This window comes from Arachis ipaensis, chromosome B9 (assembly GCF_059453495.1).
Source record: "Arachis ipaensis isolate K30076 ecotype BB chromosome B9, ASM5945349v1, whole genome shotgun sequence".
In the NCBI taxonomy this organism is placed as follows: domain Eukaryota; kingdom Viridiplantae; phylum Streptophyta; class Magnoliopsida; order Fabales; family Fabaceae; genus Arachis; species Arachis ipaensis.
In genome coordinates this window covers 62,662,024-62,680,746 of record NC_142444.1, presented here as the reverse complement: position 1 = coordinate 62,680,746, position 18,723 = coordinate 62,662,024, and the positions used below count along the sequence as shown (strand labels likewise).

Below are 18,723 nucleotides of genomic sequence, written 5' to 3'. Positions count from 1 at the left end.
AACCTTGGCCTTCGGATCAGGAGCAGGGGCCTCATCTTAATCAGGGTCTGGCACAATCTTACCATCCTCCACAATGTTATCCATACTAAACAGAGAGAGATCGACGTCAGGTGCCAGAACCCGGACTTGGGCTTTCAGATTTTCATACAAGGCGATCATACCGTTCACTATGCAACCTTGCAGTTAGGTATAATCATCGTAGGAGGACTAGAGCTTTTCCTTAACCTTAAGAAGCTCGCCATAAGTCCGGGTATAAATCTCCTTGGTCTTCTTCGCCATCTCCTCCTTCAAGTTAGCAGCGGCCTCCGCCGCAGTAGCCCGGACCTTCTTCTTCTCCAAAGAAAGCTCCAACCCCACATTTGTTGTCTCCAGCTCAGCCCTCAACCCCTCCACCCTCTCAAACTCAGCTTTGGCGTTCCCAAGGAAAGCACTGGTGGCATTAATAGGGGACTTCTTAAATTCCCTCGCCAAAGCAGCACTAAGGTTGGCCATCCGGATGCTATTGCTAGACATAAAGTGAAGATGCTTGAGAACAGACATGTCATCAGTCGAGACGAAACCATGCGGGGCAATGTGCTCCTCAGTGAAGGCCACACTATCAAAATTATTATCGTTAAGGTCATAAGCACCGGATGTTTTCTGCTTCTTAGGAGAGAGCTAGGACGAAGAAGGGGAAGAAACAGTGCCAGAGCTTGCAAGAGGCAGATCCGTAGGAGCCACACGAACTTGAGGAGTCGGGATAATCTTCTTCGGACCTTGAGAACCCGAGTCCGGTTTCTTCGGCAGGACCTGGGAAGAACCCTCCCCCAACGTCTTTCTTTGTAGATTTTGAGCAGCCACAGTCTTCTTGTCTTACGGAGGACCTTCATTGAATCAGAGCCAAAAGCCATCTCTGAAAAGGAAAAATCACAAAAATAGTTACATAATGGCAACCACAAACGAAGACAGTAAAAATCTAGGATGTCAGGCACTACCTAGTTCTGAACGGAGAAGAGCAGGATCCCCTAAGAACTTCTTCGTATCCAAATAAGGAGGCTCCCCCCAATGCTCCTCCAAAACACCCACAAAGGCCCTCTCTATCTCGTCAAGACTCTCTAACGAGTACTTAAGCACTATAGGGTTCTCTTGCCACCGAAGGGGAAAAGTGGGTTCCTTACTCTCATCAAGAAAAAAGGGGTGAATGATGGGTGGAAATCAGATTTCCACACAAAACTCACCGGCAAGTGTACCAGGTCGCATCAAGTAGTAATTACTCATAAGAGTGAGGTCGATCCCACAGGGATTGATGGATTGAGCAATTTTAGTTAGGTGATGAATTTAGTTAAGTGAATAGTTGATGATTTGAGTGAATTGTCATCAACAGAAGCTAAATTGCATGAAAATAAAAGGGAGATGGGAAATTGACAGAATAGTAAAGTGCAGAAGAAGTAAAAGAGCTGAAACTTAAAGTGCAAGTAATGCAAATGACTGAAACTTAAAGGGTAAGAAATATAAATTGCTGAATCTAAATTGCTGGGAAATGTAAATTGCTTGAAGAATAAAAGAATTTGGGTGCTGGGACTTGGAATTGAACAAGAAATTTCAAACTAAAGTAAATCAGCAAGCTCTGAGATGCAATACTTCTGATCTGGATCTCAGTAGCAAGAACAGAAATGGAAAATTACTTCAAGAAGTAAAACAGCAAGAAAACTTGAATCAATTATGAAATCCTAAAGAGGAATTGAAGATCGAAGAAGAGAAATGAGATTAGAAAGCAAATCTAGATCTCAATTGCTCCCTTGATCAGGCAGAAAAGTAATTGCAGAAGAAATGGAAAGGAAAACAGTAAATGAAACTTAGATTCAATCCTCCAATTTCCAAAACTATATGAAAGAACAGCAAAGATGATTCTCAGATCCAGATTCAATGGAATTCTTCAATCTCAATTTAAAAATCCAAAACAGAAAAGTAGAAGTTATAGATGAAAGAAATTGAAAATAGAAAACTAAACTCAAATCCAATTCTTAGAACAATTGAGAAAATAGGTAAAAGATGATTCTCAAACTTAGAATCAATGAAGCTCTTCAATCTCAATTCAAACTCTAAGAACAAAAATTAAAATTTGCAGAAGAAAGAAAAATGCAGAAAGAAAACTCAGATCCAAATTCCCAAATCCCAAAACAGTTCAAATCCAAGTGAAAACTAAAAATGGAGCTAAAGGTAAAACTAAAAATGAGCAAAAAAGGTCCTTTACAAATCAAATTAACTTCTATTTATATACTTTCTATTTTTTATTTTTAGAACTTGGAGTGGGGTTTTTAAATTGGTGAAGATTTGGATCCAAGATGGCATTTGATTTGAAAATGGTCCATTGGTCCTAGCTCCAGTGGAGTGCTCAGTGAGTATTATCAACGTAGCGCTACATGCTTTGTCATGCTTCCCTTGCGTGCATGCAATTCCTCAGCGCTCAGTTGAAAGATGCAACGTAGCGCTACACTTGGTGTGAGGTTCCCCCTTTGAACCTTGGCTACTCCACTTTGAGTGCTGTGTCTTGCTTTTCTTTTGAGCCATGCACGAAAAAGGTAGAAGGAGTTAACGTAGCGCTCACTTCAATTGAGCGCTGGTGCCTTGTAGTTGAGCGCTTCGTTTTGATTGTCAACGTAGCGCCCTTGCTCCCCTTGCTTGGCCTCTCCATACTAGCGTTCACTCTTCAAACGCTGCACTGGCTTAGTGAGCGCTCCTTATTCCTTGCTTTTTGATTGATGCCTGTTAGCTTTTTCTTTCTTTTTTTTGCTTAGAAAGCTTATTTATTAATGAAAGCTTGGTGGCAAGTGTTGCAGCAGCCTTTTGGCTTAATTTTTGCTCAACACTCCTTCACCACAGACATTTGGCTCACAATTTATTCCTAGGAACATTGATTCCCAGCATCTCTTTGGATTACTAAATGCTTTGTAACTAGGTTGCTCTTGATAATGGACTTTCGGTTGGCAATCCCAGATTAGTTAATCCAAGTGGTCAAGTTTTAAAATACTCCTCAGAACCTAATTGTCCAAGCATATCCTAGTACAAAAGCACCACAGGCATATGTCCTAAGGTCCAAGCTATTGGTGTCTAGCCTTATTGTTTGTTTCTTTGCTAATTCTTGGCTTTTCTCTTTCTTTTTCTTTCTTACTTTGATCCATTCTCAAGGGATGTTTATTAACAAAAGGCTTTATAGCAGCACCCTAATTCACACTTCAAGGAACATTTTATTATGCAGATTTTATTATTGAGCTAATCATTAAATCAAACAAGTACCACCACTGAATTTCATTCTAATTCTTACAACATTGGACAATCACTTTCTGTTTCAAGCACTTTTCTTTTATTGATGCATAAAGGGAGACAAAACATGAATTTAAAGCATATGAGTGACAACAAGCATAATGCAAATCCTAACAAGAAAACTACTTAAGATATGAAAATGCAAAACATAAAACATTTGGAGGCATATCATGTTTCAGATATGCATCATCCTTATTTGATTAAAAATATGAAAAGAACTCCACTACCTCTAGTTGTCGTGCTCTTTCCCCTTGTTGCTTTCTCCTTTCTTCTTCTTCTTCTTCTTCTTTCTTTTTTGGGGTTCTTCAACAGGGCACCTTCTATCCCAAATGTGGTCTACCTGATCCCAGAGTCCAGCATCTTTCAATCCTTGTTGCATGTGTGCTGTTTATTTATTGGCTACTGCTCTCTGATGATCAATCAACTCTTGCCATTGCCCAAATGGTTTGATCTGTTGGTTCAATGTTGGCATGCTATGGACTACGTAGTCCAACTTTGCTTGAGTTGCTATATCATACTCCATTCTATCCACAAACCTATGCTCTCCAATTGTATGATATATGTTTTTCCATTGGTAGAGATTTTGGGTGTATTCCCCGTACTTGGCCTGCCGTAGGAACAATCCATTAACTGATTCTTGAACGTTTGCTGATTGTTCCTTTTGCCCCTCAAGAATTCCTGCTTGAAACTCCCTTTCTTGTTCTAACATCTGGAGCTGGAAGTTGTCTTGCTTGTCCATCATTTGCTGCTGCCAATGCAGTTGTTGTTCACAATCCTTCAAATATTGCTCTTGTTGTTGCAAGTATAGCTCTTATTGCCTCAAATACTGCTCCTGTGCTCTCATGTGTTATTGAGACATTTCTTCAATGGCCCTTTGCAATTGGCTCATTTCCATTGCACCAGGAGCTTGTTCTCCCTCCACTTGTGGTCTTCTTCCTCTACCTTAAGCTCTTTCTTCCTCTTGGTTGTCATCATCAGTAGCACCTTCCATGCTTTGCCTTGTGATTTCCCTGCGTCCTTTTACCTTTTCTGTATCTTCATCTTTAAAGAGCACCCCAACCCTGTTGCATAGCCTCAGAATAGTGCTCGGATAACCAAGCCTACTTGATTTACTTGTATTCTCAGCCAACTCTTGAATGCTATCTGCTATGAGCTGTGAGAGGTTGATTTCTCCTCCCTTTAAGATGCAATATGTCAGGATAGCTCGCTTGATTGTGACTTCTGAGGTGTTTTCAGTAAGGAGTATAGACCTCTTCACTATCTCATACCACCCTTTGGCCTCACGTATGAGATCTATTCTTTTCAAGTGGGTTGGAGCTCCCTCTGAGTCCCTTTCCCAGTCTTTGTCTTCAAAGCATAACCCATGTAATATCTCGTCAGGGTCATTCTCACCCTGCAATCTTTCCTCAAAGCTAAGCTCCCCATAGGTTATTACTCTCAACTATAGGACCCTCATGACTGATGGTGGACTAAAATCTACCTCAACACCCCTGACATAGCTCTTATAAGGAGGGCTGTCCTGGCTTGTCTTCACAGCATTTGCGTAGAATTCTCTTATCATGACTACACTGATGTCTATGAGAGGTTCACACAAAAGTTTCCACCTCCTTTCCTAGGTAATTCTTCTCATGATAGGATACTCTCCACCCCTCAGTCTAAAGCCCATTTTTGGAATGATGTGCTTTGATTTCATGAGCCTATGATACCTTGATTTATGAAACTGAGACTTAAATATCTTTGTATCATAAGTTGATGGTTCGGCTACCACTGGTTCTTTTCCTTTCCTTCTCTTAGAACTTGATGAAGCCATGAATTCGAAAAGAATGGAGAAGAAAAGATGAATCTTGGGTTAAGGTACGGTCTTGTTATGAAAAGAGATGAGAGATAAGTTGCTGTTGGGTATTTTGTGTTGTCTTTGGGTAAATAGGGGCTGCTGTAACATGTTTGGGATGAAGGCGTGAGTGAAACAAAAGCAAATAAATGAGTAAGTCTTGTATGAGGAGAGAAGGGATATGTGAGCTATGAAGTGTCACCACCTATTTATAGTCAAGGCATGAATCTTTGGAACAAAACCACAAGTGGGAAAGCTTCGGTTGAGCAAAATGAAAGGTGAAGATTGAGCAAAACTTTGTATAAAGCTCATAGCATGGACGGATAGCATGCAAAGATGAAGGAGGACAAGGATTGCTCCCCCATTGGATGCATGTGGTTCGACTTCCAAGGCATTAATGCATGCGGATTTTGTCTCCAAGAGAGCATCATTCTCTAGGCACATGTGACTCTCTTTTTATCTTGTCATAACCATGCATGCTCCCTTTTGTCTTCTTCTCAATCTCCCTTGTACCTATACAATTAAATCAAGACAATGGTGAGCTTTAAGGTTTGAATTACGGTGGTGTAGTGCCAAGCAATAAAGAAAAACAAAAGTCTACATGTTCCTTATTCATAAATAACCAATTGTGCTCCTTAGATAGTGAACAAAAATTTGGTGAACACCAAACTTGTCCCCTGCTAAGTGATCCATATAAAATGCAAAGAACATCCATCACAATTGGTACATTCATCATAAGGGACACTTTATTTTCTACCATAAACTCATAAAATGAAACAATGTATGGTTCATCTATTCATAAATTTGATCCTTTGAGTAAAAAATGGTTTTTCCGAGATTCAAGCATATGTAGACACCAAACTTAGTGTTTGGCTATATACTCCACCTGAATGAATAAGTATATATCCTAAGATAGCTTGAGAAGCTATTTTGGAGAGCCTTTAGGTACACCAAACTTAGGAATTAGACATATGCTTCACACTAAAAGAACTCAAATATATGCTAGGAGAGCCATTTATTGAAATTAAAACAAAGCAAGAATATCAAATCATGGGCTACCTCCCATGGAGCGCTCTTTTATTGTCATTAGCTTGACATTGACTCCTTATTAGGGTGGCTGATGATTGTGGGTGCCTTAGTTTGTCTCCTCTCACTGTAAGCTTTCTTCCAGTGCCTTGATGTTCAATCTCTGTATGCTCCAGCGAGAGTATCCTATTGATAGTGTAGTAATCATCAGATTGTTGCTCTGTCCCAACTGTTGGTAGATTAGTTACACTTTATCTCCCTTTGAGAATCCTTCAGTTGGGATCTTTTTGTTTTTCCTCCATTTTAGGGCCTTTTTCTTGCTTTTCTTCCCCTTTTTTGGTGATTTTTCTGCTTTGACAGTGGGCTATATTTTAGGATCTGTCTTCTTAGTGGCCAACACCACACTTTCTTCTTGCTTTCTCTCATCATTCTGTACGATATCATTCTCCTTTTGTCCTGCTTTGCTGCTTGTCTCTTGCTTTGGAGGGGAACTAATGAGTATCTCCTTGGATTCTTCCTTCCAATGCAAGTCTTCTCTGTCATCCTTCATGCATTTTTCCATTTCATCAGTATGATGTGCTTCTGGAAAGATATTCAGAGTGATTCTCTTATCATGTACCCTTAGGGTCAATTCTCCTTGTTCAACATCTATGGCCCTTGCTGTGGCCAGGAATGGTCTTCCCAAGATAATAGAGTCACTCCCTTCTTTTCCTAGGTCCAGGATTACAAAGTCTGCAGGGAATATAAACTTATCCACCTTGACCAAAAGGTTTTCAATCACTCCTTTGGAAAATACCAATGATTTGTCCACAAGCTTTAATGACATCTGTGTGGGCCTTACCTCCTCTATGCATAGCTTTCTCATTATAGAATAAGGCATTAGATTGATGCTGGCTCCTAAGTCACACAGTGCTTTTTTAATGGTCATATTACCAATGGTGCAAGGTAAGAAGAAGCTCCCAGGGTCTTGGAGCTTTGGAGGGAGCCCTTTTTGGATCACTGCACTGCATTCTTGTGTCAGAAGCACTGTTTCCTTCTCATGCCAGCTTCTCTTTTTGTTGATGAGCTCCTTCAGGAACTTTGCATATAGAGGCATCTGCTCTAATGCTTCAGCAAGTGGGATATTAATCTCCAGCTTCTTGAAGACCTCAAGGAACTTGGGGAATTATTGATCCTTGAGTTCTTTTTTGTAGTCTTTGAGGATATGGCAGAGGAGGTGTGTAAGCCTTCACAACCTTCTTCTGTTCTTGTGATGATTCCTCCATGACTTATTTCCCTTTCCTTGAAGCTTGGAGCTGCTCATCTTTTTCCTTAAGCTTCTCCTGTTCTTGCTCATCTTCTTCCTTGTTTCTGGCTTCATCTTTCTTGCTGCTAGCCTTGTCATTGTCCATAGGCTTCTTGTTGACTTCTTTGTCATTCACTAAGGTTCTTCCACTCCTTAATTGGATAGCTTTGCATTCTTCTTTGGGATTCAGAATGGTATCACTTGGGAGTGAGCTTGTGGTATCTGTGGCTGATTGTGGGATGTTGAGGGTGGATGATAGTTGTTTTGGTTAGTGGTTGGGTTATTGGGTGGATAATAGCTGGAATTGGGGTAGTTATTTTTGGGTTTTCTGTATGGATTGTGGTTAGTGTTTTTCTGGTTGTGGTTTGTGTTTCTTGAGTTGTTCTGGTTTGAATTTTTCTGCCAAGGCTACTGGTTTTGATTGTCTCCCCACCTTAGATTGGGATGGTTTCTTCAAGAGGGCTTGTATGTGTCTCTATGGAATTCATTCTAGCTGGATCCTTGGTTGTGCATGTAATTCACTTGTTCCTGTTGCTGATCTTCACAATTTTCCTCATTTTGTCCCCACCCAGTTGGTGGTTGATTGGTGATATTTACTGATGCAACTTGTAGACTATCAATCCTCTTAGCCATCTGCTCAAATTGTTGCTGGATTTGCTGATGCATCACCTTGTTTTGAGCTAGAATAGTGTCCACACCTTCCAACTCCAGTACACCTTTTCTCTGGGTTGGTTAGTGTTGTCTTTGATGAGCAAAGAAGTATTGATTGTTTGCCACCATATCTATGCGGTTTTGGGCTTCCTCTGCTGTCTTCATTAGTTGCAATGAACCTCCTGCTGAATGATCTAATGCTTCCTGAGCTTTCAGAGTCAATCCTTCATAGAAATTCTGAAGTATGTCCCATTCATTGAACATTTTAGGGGGGCATTTTCTAATCAAGGCCTTGTATCTCTCCCAAGCCTCATAGAGGGATTCTGCGTCCATCTGTGTGAAGGTTTGCACCTCTGTCTTCAACCTGATAATCCTTTGAGGTGGGTAGAACTTGGCTAGGAATTTGCTCACTAGATCCTCCCAGCTAGTGATGTTTTCTTGTGGAAAGGCTTCCAGCCATTGAGCAGCCTTGTCCCTCAATGAAAATGGGAACAGCAAGAGTTTATATATGTCTGGATGCACACCGTTGGATTTCACTGTGTCACAGATCCTCATGAAGATAGATAAATGCTGATTTGGATCTTCTAGTGGGCTTCCTCCATAGGAGCAGTTGTCTTGTACCAAAGTGATAAGCTGGGGCTTTAATTCAAAGTTGTTTGCATTGACATTTGGGGTAAGGATGCTACTCCAATAATGCCTTGGATTAGCAAATGTGTAAGATGCCAAGACTCTCCTCTGGGGTTGACCATTGTTGTTGGCTACTCAGACTAGTGGATTTGTTGGATTCTCCTCCATTTCTTGGTATTCCTCTTCAGAAACTTCTTCACCGATGACACCTTTTCCTCTTGCTTCTGTTCTTAATCTTCAGAGAGTCCTCTCATCTTGATCACAGAAGGTAGGGATCTCTCTCCTTGCCTCTGTCATACAATAGCAAGAAAAACACACAGAAAAACCAGAAAACAAAAACAATTCACTCTACTGCTAGAGTGAGATTATGGTTAGCTTAAAGTGAGAGGGGAAATTGATAGAATAGTAAAGTACAGAAGAAGTAAAAGAGCTAAAACTTAAAGTGCAAGTAATGTAAATGACTGAAACTTAAAAGGCAAAAAATGTAAATTGTTGAATCTAAATTGCTGAGAAATGTAAATTGCTTGAAGAATAAAAGAATTTGGGTGCTGGAACTTGGAATTGAACAAGAAATTGCAAACTAAAGTAAATCAGCAAGCTCTGAAATGCAAGACTTAAGATCTAGATCTCAATAGCAAGAACAGAAATGGAAAATTGCTTCAAGAAGTAAAAAAGCAAGAAAACTTGAATCAATTATGAAATCCTAAAGAGGAATTGAAGATCGTTGAAGAAAAATGAGATTAGAAAGCAGATCTAGATCTCAATTGCTCTCTTGATCAAGCAGAAAAGTAATTGCAGAAGAAATGGAAAGGAAAACAGTAAATAAAACTTAGATTCAATCCTCCAATTTCCAAAACTATATGAAAGAATAGCAAAGATGATTCTCAGATCCAGATTCAATGGAATTCTTCAATCTCAATTTAAAAACCTAAAACAGAAAAGTAGAATTATAGATGAAAGAAATTGAAAACAGAAAACTAAACTCAAATCCAATTCTTAGAAAAATTGAGAAAAGAGGTAAAAGATGATTCTCAAACTTAGAATCAATGAAGCTCTTCAATCTCAATTCAAACTCTAAGAACAAAAATTAAAATTTTCAGAAGAAAGAAAAATGCATAAAGAAAACTCATATCCAAATTCCCAAATCCCAAAACAATTCAAATCCAAGTGAAAACTAAAAATGGAGCTAAAGGTAAAACTAAAAATGAGCAAAAAAGGTCCTTTACAAATCAAATTAACTCCTATTTATACACTTTCTATTTTTGATTTTTAGAACTTGGAGTGGGCTTTTTAAATTGGTGAAGAAGTGGATCCAGTATGGAATTTGATTTGAAAATGGTCCATGGGTCCTAGCTCCAGTGGAGCGCTCAGTGAGGATTATCAACGTAGCGCCACATGCCTTGTCATGCTTCCCTTGCGTGCTTGCAATTCCTCAGTGCTCAGTTGGAAGATGCAACGTAGCGCTACACTTGGTGTGAGGTTCCCCCTTCGAACCTTGGCTACTCCACTTTGAGTGCTGTGTCTTGCTTTTCTTTTGAGCCATGCTCGAAAAAAGTAGAAGGAGTTAACATAGCGCTCACTTCAATTGAGCGCTGGTGCCTTGTAGTTGAGTGCTTCGTTTTGATTGTCAACGTAGCGCCCTTGCTCCCTTTGCTTGGCCTCTCCACACTAGCGTTCACTCTTTAAACGCTGCGCTGGCTTACTGAGCGCTCCTTATTCCTTGGTTGAGCGCTACGCTTTAGTATCATGGGCCACGCTTTGGTTGAGCACGCTTTCATGGTTCTTTCTTTTCTTCTCCTACAAGCAACCAAATAAACTTATCAAAGTATCATCAAATTTACAAGGTTTCTAAATCATTCATAAAATCAACTAATTCTAGCTTAAACCCTATGATTTTGTGTCAATTAAATGATGGTTGATTGGTTTAACATAACCATGAAAATCCACTCCAAATCACTTACTTATAGTGCAAGAAAGTGCATAAAACCTAATCAAACAAGTGAAAAATGCTTGAAAAGCTAGCATAAGATGACTAGTCATCAGTGAACCTCATTCACAGCCCGGACCTTGAAATAAAAATTTTTAAAATTGTGGAAAGAGTCTCAAAAATGGCAAAAACTTTTCTACCTTGGGTAGCCCGGGAGGAGATCCAAGAAGCCTTCTTCTTGGCCGCCCCCGACGTAATCAACACGAACAGGAACAGAAACAGACAAAGGAAAGGTCGGACAACCAACTCTTGACACAACAGCTGAAAAATTTTCATAGAAGCCCAAGAGTTGGGATGAAGCTGAGAAGAGGCAAGGTTACAGTTCCAAAGGATTTCAGTCTCAAACTCAGAAAATGGAATGGTGTTGCCTAGCTTGGTGAAAAATCAATCATATACATAAAAGAACGGATGCTCTGTCCGACTTAGAGGAGGAAAGCAAACTCTCTCCTCAGGGTCAGGGGACACTAACTCATAGTCCTTCTCATCCTCCCTATTCCCACAAATCCTATGATATCTCTTAAACTTTTCACAGTACTCCCAATCTGCTACAGTAACACAACCCAATACTACGGAATCTAACTAGTCAGCCATGCCAGGAGGAACCTTTGTGGCCATTTCAACAATATTCATATGAGACATAGAAACTATACCTACAGCAATAAAATGAAAAGGCATCATTACCAAACCACTCAGCCAAAAAACGAAAACAAAGAAATAACCAGCAAACAGCAGCAAGACAGCAAAGGGCGCCCCAAGGTTCGCAAGAACAAACCATACCGCAACCTAGAGACACCCTTTGAAGGCAGAATAGGCACAAGACAGAAAAATGCAAAGGATCAAAGAAGATCAAAAGTCCTAGCCATTCAGCAGCAATTAAAAGATTAAAACTTTAAAAGAAACAAAAACAGGCAGCACCACCAAAAGAAAGCACAAAACAAGAAAGAAGGATCACAACTGCCATCAAACAAGAAAAATCCAAAATGCTGCAAGTGAGTACCAACCTGAAAAAAAAAGAAGCAAAAATGGCGATGAACAAACGGCGAATTCGCAAACGATCCACACCAACGAGCGCCTCGAAGCTTCAAAGAAAAGAAAAACTTGGGGCAAACGAAAGAATAAAATGAAAGAAGGTTTCTTCTCAGAAAGCAAAGGGAAGCAGCTGGAAGCAAAAAGTGAAGAAAGCAAAGCCCCTTTGATTTTAAACAAAATACAGAGAGGGAAAGCAAAACGGCAAAGGAATAAAGAGCCCAATTAATAGGCTTTAAAATCGCTCGCAGATATTTAAGAAACTGCTATGCTCGAAAATGGTGTAGCATTTAAAAGCAAAACGCTTCACGTTTCGAAAGAATTAAAGGCATAGAAATCACCCGCGAAGGATCAACAAACCGGGATACGACCTCATAAAGAGACCGAAGCTCAAGCAGGGGCACTATTCATACCCCGACTTGAGTTATGGGGCCGGATTGGCCGCAAACAAAAGGACCGACCTCGTGAAAGGTTGGTTCATTACCGACCTCTTTGCAAAGAGCTTGGAAGACCTCAAAAGAGGCCCAAAGAGGCCTAAATCAAAGAGCCACCACCTACTGAAAAGCGGTTGGCGAAAGATATAATCTCATCTGCAAAAGATAAGATAGGATAACAATCTTATCCCAAGGAAGATCATCGAAACACCACTATAAGTACACTGGAACCCCCAGGTATAACTCATACTCTAATTCTACTAAAAATCTACCTAAAGCCTATACTGACTTCAGCATCGGAGTCTCTTGCAGGTACCGCCACCCCTCTCCAAGAGATCGAGACCAGCGGCACCTCAGCTCCAGCAAGTCGAATATGGCAAACTCAACCAAACCAGAAGATCTCATCCGAGATCGACCTCAATATTTTGGGTAACCCTTAGAATAGGTTCTGAAAGAAGCAAGGGAAGTTCATGGCTACTATAGCTGAAGCGGTGAACCACTTGACCTTACTACGCTCAAGAAATCAAGATATCCCCCTTGAGGAAGGTGGAGGATCAACTAAGGAATGTAGAGAGGAGGAGAATATAGAGCCTCAAGAGAAAGAAGAAGAGCTAGGACAAAAATCGCAACAATAGAAGGAAGGTAATACAAGTGAACCGGAAGAGGTGAATGGAGAATTGAGGGAGTTTGATCAAGAATTGGATTGCATCATCAATGATTTTTTGTCCACCTTGGTTAACATCCTCAATGATCTTGAGGAACCTTCCACTCTTGAGTTTGAGAGAGAAAGGGAAGGGCTAGAAAAGAGTGGTGAGGAAGAGTTAGTCAACAAAGAAGCGGAAGCTTTCATGCAAGAGTTTACAAGAGTGATTCGAACCGAAGGGCAATTTGAGTGGGTAACAATTTCTTCAATGAGCTTCATAGGCCCACACCACTTTGCTCTATTGGAAACGAATCATCAACTTAAGGCCTTTCTTGGAGCGTTGAATGTTGAAAGAGTGGATGTTAGTTGCCAAAGGAGTTCAAGACATAAATGGTACAAGGTTCAATTAGGAGGATTCCAAGATTCAAGTGGGTGCTTCAAAGGTTCTTGGGGTGGTTGTCCATCCAAAGGCACCAGTGAAAAACAACAAGAGGGTGACAGAGAACCCAAAGTGTGGGATCCGGGCATACACCTCTACAACTAACAATTTTGGCTCCCAATTTCTTGCTAGAGGTTGTTTGAGAGCTTAATGTACTTCATATGGGATCCCGGAGGAGTTTTGAAGAGCAAACATGGGTGGTAACTCAAGGATGAGTGGAAGCATAAGCCACCATGACACAAGCTTCACTCAAAAAGTCCAACTTAAGGACTTTAAACCAAAGTGCTAGGTGGGAGACACCCTACTATGGTAATATCCTTCTAACTTTCTCTCTTTTAGCTTTTATTTCTTGAATAATTGGTTATGTTGCTTAGTTAGTTTAGTTGCATTTTGGTGTTGGCTAGGTAATTTTAGAAGAATAAGGTGTTTTTGGAGTTTTAACATGTTTTGGGGCTTGAAAACCTGTTTTGGATGTCACCTTGGTGCCCTTAAGGCACTAAAATTTTTTGCAGAAACAGAGTTCTATGCATACGCACGTACCTGTGCGCGCGCACATTCCACAACACCTAGTCTGTCCGTAGCGCTCGCACATCTTGTGCGTGGGAACCCTATCCTATTTTTCTTCCTGTGCGTTAGCACACTTGTTGTGCACACGCACAGTTCACCCTGTTTCTTATTTAAAAAAAAGGCTACCTGTGCGTGCGCACATTTTTGTGCGCATGCACAACCCTTGGCAACCCTTCTGCGAATAGCACACACACCCAATGTGCGTGGGAACAACCTTGGTTTTCCCTTGTTTGTGCACGCACAGACCGTTGTGCGTGCATACACCCCTTGATTCCTATTCTGTTTGCAGCGCCCGCACGCTGCTGTGCGTGCGCATACCCCTCATTTTCTCTAGTGTGCGCCCGCACACTACCTTATGTGTACGAACAAGGCCCTTTTTGAATGTTAATTCAAAAGGGGAGATCAATCGCGCTTCAGCTTCACCTCAAAACCCTTTTTTTTCTTCTTTTCTTCTTCTCTGAAGCATCCCCCAGCCCTCAACCCTTCACCACCCAAACCACCACCAACCATCTCCGTTCGTCTGACCACACTACCACTGACGACCAATGTTGCCTACCTTTTCTCTCTTTCCTTCTTCCCTTTTCTTTCCCCTTTCTCCATTCCTTCTTCTCTGTGTGCAACCTTGTCTCTGTGCCAACCACCTCTGTCTGCGTCTTCCAGTCCAGTGAGTAACCACCAGTGGCGGTGAACCTCTGTGCCACCGTGACCACACCACTACTTCCTACCCCATTCTTCTTCTTTCTTCATCAACGCAGGTTCCATCCCCTTCCCTACATCCTGATGAGCGAATAATTTATACACTTTTTGGCATTGTTTTTACATAGTTTTTAGTATGATTTAGTTAGTTTTTAATATATTTTTATTAATTTTTAAATAAAAATCATATTTCTGGACTTTACTATGAGTTTGTGTATTTTTCTATGATTTCAGGTAATTTCTGGCTGAAATTGAGGGACCTGAGCAAAAATCTGATTCTGAGGCTGAAAAAGGACTGCAGATGCTATTGGATTCTGACCTCCCTGCACTCAAAGTGGATTTTCTGGAGCTACAGAAATATAAATGGAGCGCTCTCAATTGCGTTGGATAGTAGACATCCAGAGCTTTCCAGCAATATATAATAGTCCATACTTTGTCCAAGTTTAGATGATGCAAACTGGCGTTTAACGCCAGTTTTCTGCCCTATTCTGACATTAAACGCCAGAAACAAGTTGCAAAGCAGAGTTAAACGCTAGAAACAAGTTACAAACTGGCATTCAACTCCAAGGAAGACCTCTACACATGAAAGCTTCAATGCTCAGCCCAAGCACACACCAAGTGGGCCCAGAAGTAGATTTTTGCATCATTTACTCATTTCTGTAAACCCTAGTAACTAGTTTAGTATAAATAGGATTTTTTACTATTGTATTGACATCTCTGGATAGTCTTTGAATAATTTTGTGTTCTGAGATCACGTTTAGGGGGCTGGCCATTCGGCCATGCCTGGATCACTTTCACATATGTATTTTCAACGGTAGAGTTTCTACACACCATAGATTAAGGTGTGGAGCTCTGCTGTTCCTCATGAATTAATGCAAAGTAATATTGTTTTTCTATTCAAATCAAGCCTATTTCTTCTCTAAGATATTCATTCGCACACAAGAACATGATAACTGTGATGATTATGTGACACTCATCACCATTCTCACCTATGAACGCGTGCTTAACAAACACTTCCGTTCTACATGAAAACAAGCTTGAATGCATATCTCTTAGCCTCATGATCTACGATCAGAGTCTTCGTGGTATAGGCTACAATTATTTGCGGCCATTCTTGAGATCCAGAAAGTCTAAACCTTGTCTGTGGTATTCCGAGTAGGATCTGGGAAGGGATGGCTGTGACGAGCTTCAAACTCGTGAGTGCTGGGCGTAGTGACAGACGCAAAAAGGATCACTGGACCCTATTCCAGCATGATCGAGAACCGACAGATGATTAGCCATGCGGTGACAGCACATTTGGATCATTTTCACTGAGAGGACGGGATGTAGCCATTGAAAACGGTGATGCCCAACATACAGCTTGCCATGGAAAGGAGTATGAATGATTGGATAAAAGCAGTGGGAAAGCAGAGGTTCAGAAGGAACAAAAGCAACTCCATACGCTTATCTGAAATTCACACCAATGAATTACATAAGTATCTGTATCCTATTTTATATTTTATTTATATTTTAACTATCAATTCACCATAACCATTTGAATCCGCCTGACTGAGATTTGCAAGATGACCATAGCTTGCTTCAAGCCGACAATCTCCGTGGGATCGACCTTACTCACGTAAAGTTTATTACTTGGACGACCCAGTGCACTTGCTGGTTAGTTGTGTGAAGTTGTGAAAAAGAACTAAGATTATGAACGTGCGTATTAAGTTTTTGGCGCCGTTACCAAGGAATGAACGATCACGATTTCGTGCACCAAGTTTTTGGCGCCGTTGCCGGGGATTGTTCGAGTTTGGACAACTGACGGTTCATCTTGTTGCTCAGATTAGGTAATTTTATTTTAATTTTAAGCTTTTGATTTTTATTATTTTTATTTTTATTTTCGATAAATTTTCAAAAAAAAAATATTTTTATAAAATAAATAAATTATTCTATGGCTTCAAGAATGAATTCTAGAGTTTCATGATGATCTATTGAAGTCTGGCTGGCTGTAAAGCCATGTCTAATCCTTTGGACCGAGGTTTCAACTATCATTAGAGAAGAGCTTCTTTGTCTTTCTCATTAATTTAGCTTTTGTATGTAATGATCTGCTAAAGCTTGGCTAGCCATTGGCCATGTCTAGTGTTTTGGACCGGAGCTTTCACTGAAAGCTTGGCTGGCTAGTAAGCCATGTCTAATTCCTGGACTGGAGCTTTAGACTAACATTGCATGATTCCTGGAATTCTCATTAAAAATTTTGAAATCCGTATTTTTCTTTTCCAATTAATTTTCGAAAAAATCCAAAAAAAAATTTAATAAAATCATAAAAACCAAAATTTGATGTTTCTTGCTTGAGTCTAGTGTCAATTTTTAAGTTTGGTGTCAATTGTATCTTTTTAATTTTTCATTAAAATTTTCGAAAACTAATGCATTTGTTCTTCATGATCTTCAAGTTGTTCTTGATGAATTAATTTGTTTGATCTTTGCATTTTTATGTTTTGTGTCTTTTCTTGTTTTTCATATGCAATTTCAATTTGTTAGTGTCTAAAGTTTGAAAATTTCTGAGTTTGGTGTCTTGCATGTTTTTCTTTTCTTAAAAATTTTCAAAAATAAGTTCTTGGTGTTCATCTTGACATTCAAAGTGCTCTTGGTGTTCATCTTGACATTCAAAGTGTTCTTGCATGCATCATGTGTTTTGATTCATAATTTTCATGTTTTGAGTCTTTTGGTTGTTTTTCTCTTTCTTCATTAAAAATTAAAAAATAAAAAAAATATCTTTCCCTTATTCTCTCATAAATTTTCGAAAATTTGGTTTGATTTAGTCAAAAAGTTTTTAAATTTAATTGTTTCTTATGAGTCAAATCAAATTTTCAATTTAAAAATTCTATCTTTTTCAATTTTTTTTTAAAAATCAAATCTTTTTCATTTTTTCTTTCATAATTTCGAAATTTTCAAAATTTATTTTCAAAATATTTTTCTTATTTCTATTTCATATTTTCGAAATTAATGCTAACAATTAATGTGATTGATTCAAAAATTTTAAGTTTGTTACTTGTCTAGTAAGAAAGGTTCAATCTTTAAATTTTAAAATCATATCTTTTTGTTTCTTGTTAGTCAAGTAATCAACTTTAATTTTCAAAATCAAATCTTTTTAAATTTCTTTTTCAAATCTTTTTCAAAATAAATTTCAATCACATCTTTTTCAAAATGAATTTCAAAATCTTTTCTAACCTCTTATCTTTTCAAAATTGATTTTCAAATCTTTTTCAAATTAATCCTATCTTTTTGTTTGATTCTTATCTTTTTCAAAACTACCTAACTAATTTTCTCTCTCTAATTTTCGAAAATCACTAACCTCTTTTTCAAAATTTCTTTTCATTAACTAATTATTTTAAATTTTAATTTTAATTTTATTCCTTTTCGTATTTTCGAATTATAACTAATATTTAAAATAAAAACAAAAATATTTTTATTTTATTTTATTTTATTTTCGAATTCTTCTCCCTCTCATCTCCTTCTATTTATTTATTTATCTACTAACACCCTTCTTTCACTCAAAAATTCGAACCCACTCTTCTCCTCTGTGTTCTAATTCTTATCTTTTCCTTTTTCTATTCTTCTCTTCTTATACTCATATAAGGAATCTCTATACTGTGACATAGAGGATTCCATATTTTCTTTTCTGTTCTCTTCTTTTTCATATGAGCAGGAACAAGGATAAGAACATTCTTGTTGAAGCTGATCCTGAACCTGAAAGGACTCTCAAGAGGAAGCTAAGGGAAGCTAAAGCACAACTCTCTGGAGAAAATCTGACAGAAATTTTCGAAAAAGAAGGAGACATGGCCGAACCCAACAACAATGCAAGGAAGATGCTTGGTGACTTCACCGCACCAAATTCCAACTTACATAGAAGAAGCATCTCAATCCCTGCCATTGGAGAAAACAATTTTGAGCTAAAGCCTCAATTAGTTTCTCTGATGCAACAGAATTGCAAGTTTCATGGACTTCCATCAGAAGATCCTTTTCAGTTTTTAACTGAATTCTTGCAGATCTGTGATACTGTTAAGACCAATGGGGTTGATCCCGAGGTCTACAGGCTTATGCTTTTCCCGTTTGCTGTAAGAGACAGAGCTAGAATATGGTTGGACTCTCAACCTAAAGATAGCTTGAACTCTTGGGATAAGCTGGTCACGGCTTTCTTAGCCAAGTTCTTTCCTCCTCAAAAGCTTAGC

At 39.2% G+C, this 18,723-nt stretch overlaps 1 pseudogene; it reads right to left on the bottom strand.

Moving 5' to 3' along the window:
• Positions 1-292: 292 nt before the first annotated feature.
• LOC148544871 (uncharacterized) lies at positions 293-890 on the bottom strand (annotated as a pseudogene).
• Between the last annotated feature and the right edge of the window lie 17,833 nt (positions 891-18,723).